The following is a 9,646-nucleotide window of genomic DNA, read 5'->3' as shown; positions in this document are numbered from 1 at the left end:
TTTTTGGTTTTTCTCCGGTACCGGGAACCAAACTCACGACCTTGCGCTTGCCAGGCAGGCGCTTTTGCCGCTGAGCTAAATCCCCAGCCCCTATGTTTCTTTTATTTACATATTCCCACCAATTGTGAATAAGTTCCATATTCTTTAGTTTGCATTTCAAATTTCTTCACAGAGTGGTCTCAATTATTCTTTTTTTTCTTTAACTTTGTATCATGTACCTGGTGAACCCATAGAGATGCAATTAAGTTATGATTAATAATTTATTTCTGAGGTTTGAATTCATGATCCAATATCTCTTATTATACTAACATTTTGCAATGAACTGTGTTAGAAAACATCTTTAAAACCTCTTTTGAAGTTCTCAAGGGAGGTTCAAGTGGATGATGGTTTATTTTTATTTATTTATTTATTTTTACACAAGTTCTCTCTATATAGTACAGGCTGGCCTTGAAATCTCGGCTATCCTCCTGCCTCAGCCTCCTGAGTGCTGGGATTTTAGGCATGTGCAAGCTTACCTTTCTACAAATGGATGATGGCTGAAAAAATATTCATCATCTTTGGCCATTACAGAAATGCAAATTAAACCAATGCTGGAATACCATCTTATTCCAGAAAATGCCTGTCATCAAGAATTCAAAAAACAACTGCTGGAGAGGTTGTGGGGAAAAAGAGCTCTTTTACATTATCGATGATAATATATACTAATACAAACATTGAAGAAATTAGTATGGCAATTACTTAAAAAGTTAAAAATAAAAATCCCACTTGATCTAGTTATACTTTCTCTTGGCATCTTCCTAAAAAAGTTAAAGACATCATGTGACAGTGATACATGTATGCCCATGTCTATAGCTGCTCAACTCATAATAGCTAAATTTTGCAAGGGGTCTATAGGCCCATTGACAGATGAATGGATAAAGAAGATGTGGTATATATACACAGTGGAGTCCTCCTTAGATATAAAAAGGATAAATTTCAATTATTTGTAGGAAAACAGATGCATTTTAAGACTGTAGTGAAATCAATCAGACACAAAAGGTTAACTATCCCATGGTCTTCTTATATGAGAAACCCCATATGTAAATAAAGAAAATAACAAAATAGATAATAGAAAATGGAAAGGTAAGTTTTGTGGAAATGAAAAGGCATCTTCAGATGAGGGGGTGACAGGAGGGTTAGGAGAGGATAGGGAAGTAAAAATGAATGAGATGTAATATGTAGGGCTGGAGGTTTAGCTCAGCAGCACAGCACCTGCCTGGCAATTGCAAGGTCATGAGTTCGATTCCAGGTACTAAAAGAAAAAAAAAGATGTAATATGTATATGTACCAACTTCCCAAGATGAATATAATTATTGTATTGTATCACAAATATATATTAATAGAAAAAGAAAGAAATCTGTCTGGATAAAGAGCACTTTAAATATATTAATCCTTTTATTTTGAAAACCATAATTCTCTTCATTAAAAATATTGACAGTGATGAAAAATTAATAAATTTTTTAAAAATCTAGCAAAAAATTGGATAAAAACAAAGTACAAGTTTTTAGAGTCCTGGCTTTGACAAATGTACAAGGCATTGTAATATGATATTAAAGGAAACTGAAGATCCATGGAGGGTTTATCACCACTTTCTTATTTCTGCAACTTCTGTTTCAATCTAGTAGTACTCCAAAATTTAAAAAATGTATTAGGGAAGAAATGCATTGTGCTGTTTATTATTATCTTTTAGCTGGTATGAAATAACAATGGAAATTTAACTGATTTCAGTGGCTTCCATATTAATTAAATGTTGAAATTAATTTATTTTTTGTTACAATGATGTATACAGCAAATATTTATTCTGTGAAAAATCTCTTTTAAATTTGTATGTGGGTTAAAAATTTGATTTGCATATGGATACTTTTTTTTTCATTTTAAAGAGTAAAAGGATAACATAATAATAGGAGGGGCTTACCAAATTACAGACAAAGTGGTAGGAAATTATCAATGGTTACTTATTATTTTACATATTGTTATCTACAAGATAGTTTCTCATAAAAACAAATAGACAAATAATAGTGAGTTACAGACAAAAGAGGTAGGAGATTATCAATAGTTGGTGGACTATACTTAGGTATCTTTTGGTTTTTTTTGTTGTTGTTGGTTTTTCTCCGGTAGCAGGAACCGAACTCACGACCTTGCGCTTGCCAGGCAGGCGCTTTGCCGCTGAGCTAAATCCCCAGCCCCTATACTTAGGTATCTTCGAAGTGGCTTCTAAAGAAAATAAATAGAGCTATACATGAGTGACCTATTGAATAATCATTAACTTTTCTCAATGGTTGTTGTAGGAAACACATAATAATAGACATGCATCCATTTACAAAATAGAATAGGAACAATACAAACATTGCAGAGTTATGGATAGATTAGTAGGAAAATATCAATGGCTGCTGTAATACATGGTGGTATCTTCAAAGTGGTTTCTCAGGAAGACAGAGATACCCAAGAAGGATCTAACAAGTAGTTATAGCCTAAGTGTTGTCAACAATCAAGTGAGCCCTCTGGGGCGAAAGCCATTTTTTTTTTGTAGTGTTTTCTCTCCAGCCTCCCATCATATTGGGACCGCACAACCAGTTAGTGTCCTCTCCCCAACTGTCAGCACAGGCAGCAGGAATCCTGCTGCAGACTTCTCAGGAGCTCCGCCACAGCCTGTACAGTCAGGGGAAGAATGGCTTCCAGGGCGTCTTCACAGGTATTGTGCAAGGTCCTCCTGGTTTACAGCTTCCGAGCTGCTCTCATGACCCCAGTCCACAGGACCTCTGACTCCTCAGGCTTAGTCTGCATACTCTCTGAGTCCTTGTTCAGCAGCTGCTCCTCCGCTGACTCTGGTCCTTTCTGGTTCTCAATGGCAGGAGCAAGAGTGACCCGTTGCATGGCATGTATTCCCAGGGGTTTCTCCATGTTTGAATGATTCACACACGTCCGTGGGTGGGCATCTGCAGCCGGTGCATGGTGGGCCAGTTGTGTCATTGTTTCTCTGTGTCGTGGTTGTTCTCAATTGAGCTGCGGCCGCCGGCCTGAGGACCAGCGCTCAACAGCGCCCACCCCTGCGTGGCCTCCACTGCACCGGGAGCCCTCCTTCCGGGCACCTAGGAGGCAGGGAGGGAGCCGGTTGGAAGACTGGCTCTCCCCACCCGTGGCTCCCCGTGCGCCGGAGGCCCTCCTTCCATATGAATACTTTTTATTTGACTGATTTATAAGACTTAAAATGAAGAACAGCAAGCATATAGTTATGGCATTATGCATTTACCACTCAAACTATATCACCATTAGTGGCCAGTAAGCATGAGGGCAGTTCCATGAGGTTTAGAGCAAGTGCCTGGTGGGCAGCTGTCTTCATTTATTCCTAGAAATACTTTTCAGGGCAAGAGTGTTCCCCTGAATGGACCTGTTCCTTAGGTCCATTTTATGAACACTGGCAGTCGTAGCCTTTCCAGAATCAGTGTTAACTCACCACGTGTCTTTAGAGGAAGAGGAGAGAAGTAGGAGGAGGGAAGGCTTGGTTCATTCCCTTCCATCAAGTTCCATTTAGTCACAGATACACTCAAGGACTGGACAAACATCTCCAGGATTCCTCATTTTAGGTCCTGTGTCAGTTCCTATCAGATGCCTTTGGCTACTCATTGAGACACAAATGCATCCCCTGGGCTTTAGCCTTTGCAAAACTTGTAGCAGTCGATTCTAGGTTTTTTGGTTGCTTCAGGCACAATTAATAGCACAGCCAAAGGCTCATGAGCCTGTGGACAACTTGACCGACAGAGGGGGCAGTGGTTCCTCCTGTTCTTAGCACGTGGGACGCACACTTCAGGAGTGTTTATTCAGAGACTGAATACTTCCTGAAGTCCAAAACAGTGAATATGACCTCATGTCACTTCAGAAGCCTCATTATTCTATTGTTTAAACTTGTCTTGTCATTATGCCATATTCTTGCCCGTGCTGGTCTCTCTGTACTGAAATTTCTTTTATGCCATCCCTACTGCTCAAATCCTGGCCATGGTTTGTACAGCAAAGGGGGTACTGTTACACAGTTGTGTAATTAGCACAAAGCAATTTTGGTACTGGGTTTTTCATCTGGTTTTAGAATTTTCATATTTATTCATAAATATATTTTACCCATAGTATTCTGTTTACTTCTTGTAGCTTTATTGACAAATAAAAATTGTATCTACTTAAGGTCTATATACATAATAATTTGACATATGCATACACTGTGAAGTGATTACTACAATCAAGGTAATTAACATATTCATTACTTCAGGTAGTTCCCCTTTTATGTGTGTGGTACAAACACCTGACCTTGACTCACATCACAAATTTCAAGTATATGATACGTTAACTATAGTTACCATGATATGTTAGATCCTCAGAAATTGTTCACCTTAAAACTAAAAGTCTGTACCCTTTGACCACTATCTCTCATCCCCCTAGCCAACCCCAACCTCTGTCAATCACCATTCTACTTTGTGTTTCTATAAGTGAAAAATTTTTAAGCTTTCACATACAAATGAGATCAAGTGGTAATTGTATTTAATTTTCTTGCATGATGTCCTCTGGCTGACCCAGTTTGTCACAAATTACAGGATTTCCTTCTTGTTAAAGAGTAAATAATATTTTATTGTACAAATAAACTATTTTCTTTATCCATTCCTCTGTTGATGGACATTTAGTTTTATTGATTTTTCTCTTGGTTTGCCAGTCTAATTTAGTTCTGATGTCATCTTTTTTATTTCATTTCTTCTGTGGATTTTCAGCTTACTTTGTTTTTTCTCTGTCTACTTCCTTGAGATAGTGAGGCAGGTATTTATCTGTGATTTTTTTTCCTTAATTAGGCATTTATTACTATAGAAATCTCTTTTAGAACTGCTTTTGTGGTATTTCAAGAGGTTGGGTATGTTGTATGTCCAGTTTTGTTTATCTCATGATATTTTAAATTTCCTTTTTGATTTCTGTATTGACTAAGGAGTTTCAGGAACATGTTGTTAAATTTCTACATACTTGTGAGTTTTCTAGTTTTCTACTGCCATTTTTAGTTTTATACAATTCTAGTAAAAATGCTAATATGATTTCAATCTTAAATGTGTTAAGACTTGCTTGGAAACCTAAAATCAATCTATTCTACACAATGCTCTGTGTGTTCTTGAGAAGAACTTGTATTCATTTTGAGAACTGTTTACACAGCATAGTTAATAGTATTTGTATATTTCAAAATCACTAAAAATCAAATTTTCTGTTTTCCCACCACAAAATAAGGTAGTGGATATATGTTAACTTGATTTAATTAATCTACATTGTTTTTCAAAAATGTTGTATTTCTTGGTATCCTATAGATATGTCCCACATTCATCTGTGCATTTCCAATAAAAATAAATTTAAAAATATGTGTTTCTGTAGCTACCACGTGTAATTCTCTATATAGTGTATGTCCAGTAGGTTCATTTGATTAAATCTATAATTCAGGACCTATATTCCCTTATTGCTTTTTTGTCTTTATTATCTATCCACGGTTGAAAATGGAATATTGAAGTCCTCTTCTAGTTATGTTCCTGGGTTCTTTTTCCTCCTTTGAGACGTTTTTATATATTCAGATACTCTGGTGTTATATAAATGTAGGTAGGTAAATATATATTAACAATAGTTATATATTCATGATGATTCAACAGACTTATACAATGATTTCATGAGCCTCTTATTACAGCTTTTGGCTTAGTGTTTATTTTGTCTAATGCAAATATAGTTTCTCCTGCCATCTTTTGGCTTCCATTTGCATGGACTAGCTTTTTCCATTCCTTCACTTCCTGTATATATTCATCCTTACAAGTGAAGCAAATCTCTTGGGGGGTATATACAGTTTGATCTTTAAAAAAATATTCCTTCATTGAGTTCAACCTTTCTGTGTTGTTTCTTTGAAGAATTTCATCATTTTGCATCTTATGTAATTATTATTGATATGTAAGGATTTACCATTATCAATTTTATTAATTGTTTCCTTGCTGTTTTATAGAAGTTTTCTTCTTCTGCCTTCCTTAGAGATTTAATCATTCTTGGTAGTGTTCTGAAATTTCTTTCCATTTTTCTTTAGTGTCTCCTCTACAGGTTTTTGCTTTATGGTACATATCACCTAATCGTATGGTATACTTCTTATTTTATTTACAATATCATAAATTCCTAGTGGCCAGATCTGAAGACCTGCATATTTTTATTTCAGAAATTCTATAGTATAGTGTTGGAGACCACTATAAAGTAGCTCCAAGCCAGATTTAAAATTAACCAATTGGCTTCCCATGTTAACTTGTGAGTTCTCGGAAGGTTAGGCACCTTGTCTAGGGATGGGCAGTGGACTCATAGTGAGTAAACCTCTGTGAGTCACTGGTCACCCTGAGGTCTGTATTGGCCTGTGAAGCTGTGACACTTCAAAGGACAAGATAAGGCCACAGCTGAGGACATTTGGCTCCAACCCCAATTAACTTAAAGGATACTGTAGCTGCAGGCATCTCACTCCTGCTGTGAAGGTCTTCCTGGAGATAACATAGTTCTCCTAAATTTACATAATATATTACTTGGAAAAGTCCTGCCCAGATTCCTACATTTTCTTGAGTATCCCCCTCCTTTGTTTGAAAACTAAATGCATACAGGCTGCGTAGAGAAGTCTTGGTCTAAACTCAGAGAATATAGAAGCAGTAAGAGAGTTAGTCCCTCCTTGCGCCCTGAAATCATTTCAATTGTCTCATTTATTTAAGCCTTGCCTGATTAGCCTGCAATAACTAATGGTTATTTAACCTGATGGTATAGTATTCTATACAATGAAAAAATAATAAAACAGTAAAAATAGTAAACATATTTTATATGAGGAATATATAAACAAAATTCTATGTTACCTATAACTCATGTGGACTTCTTACTCTCATTTCTGAGTAATTTGATGTTATAACACTTGGATATACAAGTATGTAAGTGAAAGTAACACATCATACTTATAGGTATAAAAAAAACTTAGACCTGTCTTTAACAGAAATTGACAGATGAAATTCAACTTCTCTGTTCTCCTGTCTCATGGACATTGTATTAGCAATACACACCAATCTTCCCTAGAGCCAGGATAGATTTAGTATAAGGTGGTCCCTGGAGAGAAGACATGGGAAAAGGCAGGCAAGTGGTGAATATATTATCCTGTCCCTGATCCCCTGTTCTTGTTTTGGAGCTGAAAAACCCAGCATGGAGACTAAGTGAAAATTATAGAAGATTCTCTGGGAAGCATAACAATTTGCACACCAGTTTGCTTTTCCATGATCATTCTACAGATCTGAAGAATTTTCCATTCTCAGAATAAGGACAGCTGGATCAAGGTGAATGAGGGACACTATCAGGAGAGACTGTCTGATCTATGAAGATAGCTCCAAAAAAGATGAAGAGGAACTTGTCAAAATGGCAGCAGGTATCTTTCTTGAATGGCAGAAAGAGTATTTGGGGAAGTTTATGGGGAATGAAGATTCAGTGTATGTTTACTCTAAACTGGAGAAATTTTGACAAAGTCTGATTTTTTGGTTATTAGACAGGGGTACAAAGGATACATTTCATGTCTGAGGAGACACCAGTGGGTGTTTGTGCTACCTCTTTAGAACAAAAGCCTTCAGAACTGTATGAAAGTATGCCTAGAGCACAATGAAAGTATTCCCACTTTGTACCCAGCAATAGCATAGCAAGCCCAGAGCTTAGAGTTTTGCTTCTACAGTTGGAACAATGGAATGGGATGATTCTGCATCGCTACAGGTTTCAGACTGGGGCATACTGGGGTATGTCTGTTGCAAATACTTGAGGAAAAAATTAGAGGAAACAAGGATGTGCTTCAGCAATGAGCAGTTCATTTCATTAAGGAGTAAATTACGAAGACCACATGAGTAATGTGTATCTCAAAAGATAGTTACAGATTTTTATTTGTTTTCTAACAAATTTGGGCCTATTTTATTCCCTGGAATATGAGAGGAAAATTAGTAAAAGAGAGAATGAATGATTCTATGTGTTTATGAGCACGTGTGAGTAAGAATGTGTGAATACACACACCCGAGAAAACAAGTATGTTTCTAGTATTACATGATAGCAGGTAAAGTTTATAGGGAATGATTATAGACCAGGTCCTATACTGACTTCCATGTATTGTCACATTCCATTCTTATAACACAATGCACTAAGGTAGGGGTTGTAAACATTTTTCAATTTATAGCAGTGTTTATGGATATATATATATAGTATGATGTTGCTACTAGTGATAGGAACAAGACCTTGCCCTGACTGTAAAGTCAGTGCTCTTAAATCCTATGCAGAGATGAATATATAGTAAATTGTGTGCCTGATGATGAAACTGTGGAATATTGCACATGGCCCAAAGAGTAGGAATTCCTATATTGATATTGCTCCCTACTGGGGCTAGGAGATGGGAAAAACTAAATTTTCTCTGATACCAGAGAAGTTTTTGTCTCTGTGAAAAGCATTTGACTAAAAGCATTGAAGAACTAAACCAGGAACTCCTTACTAGTGAACTTCTTCATAGGTAAAATTGTAGATTGGAGGCAGGGAACAAGGGGTAATCTTCTACTACCAAACAAAGACTGCTGAGTTGTGTCAGTGTGCGCTGCTATGAAAAGACAACAAGGGTGCCAATACTATGTATTTCAGCACTTCACCCTTTTAGCTCTTGGATATCAGTATAATATCTAAGTGGTCTACCATATTCTTTGTGCACAGAGAACTACCTCATGGACAGGAGTTTAGCAGAGAGTAAGCAGTGATTTAAAGGAAGAATTTGATGGCAGGCTCTAAGAATAAGTGAAACATTTAATGAAATTAAATCTTTTTTTTTTTTTTGGTTTTTCTCCGGTACCGGGAACTGAACTCATGACCTTGCACTTGCCAGGCAGGTGCTTTGCCGCTGAGCTAAATCCCCAGCCCCGAAATTAATTCTTAAGATAGACTAGCTCTCTCACACACAGTCACATAAACACACACACACACTTGTACACACATACACACACACAGATGCCACTCTCCATCATTACAAAATCCACCTGTCCTTTTATTGCACTCATGTACCCTCCTGCATCTCTTCAATTCTGTCATTTTGTGGTCAGTTTTATCATTTAGACCTTGTGAATACACTTGTGATGGAGGAATTCTGGGAAGGCTAACTCTAAATATATCAAAGATATATACTCTAATTGACATGTCCGTGGAGATCTGGAGATATCTCTCCTCTGCCTCTAATCTATTTCCTATCAATTTCAAAGCTGCAAAGGATCTATCAATTCATTTGTTAATTCAAATGATATCCTTATCCACAGGTTTGCCTGTCTGGCCATTTAGTTCAAAGTCATGCAGGACAAGGTTTTGCATTTTCATTGCTGTTGTTGTTTTGCCCTCAAAATATTTATTTTCATTTTAGCTTATTAGTACATGTGTTTAGTATATAATATTTACATTCCCTTTGGGAAGATGGTATATGCACATAGCACATCTTAATTTCTTTTTCCATCTCCTTTCCCTTCCCTCAGTTTTGTGTTTTGAAGATCGCAATACAATAGAAAAATAAATCTTGATGCAGGAAGGGCAGGTTCAC

This window comes from Chinchilla lanigera, unplaced genomic scaffold (assembly GCF_000276665.1).
Source record: "Chinchilla lanigera isolate Chin_1 unplaced genomic scaffold, ChiLan1.0 scaffold00013, whole genome shotgun sequence".
Classification (NCBI taxonomy): Eukaryota; Metazoa; Chordata; class Mammalia; order Rodentia; family Chinchillidae; genus Chinchilla; species Chinchilla lanigera.
This window is presented reverse-complemented; position numbering follows the sequence as displayed.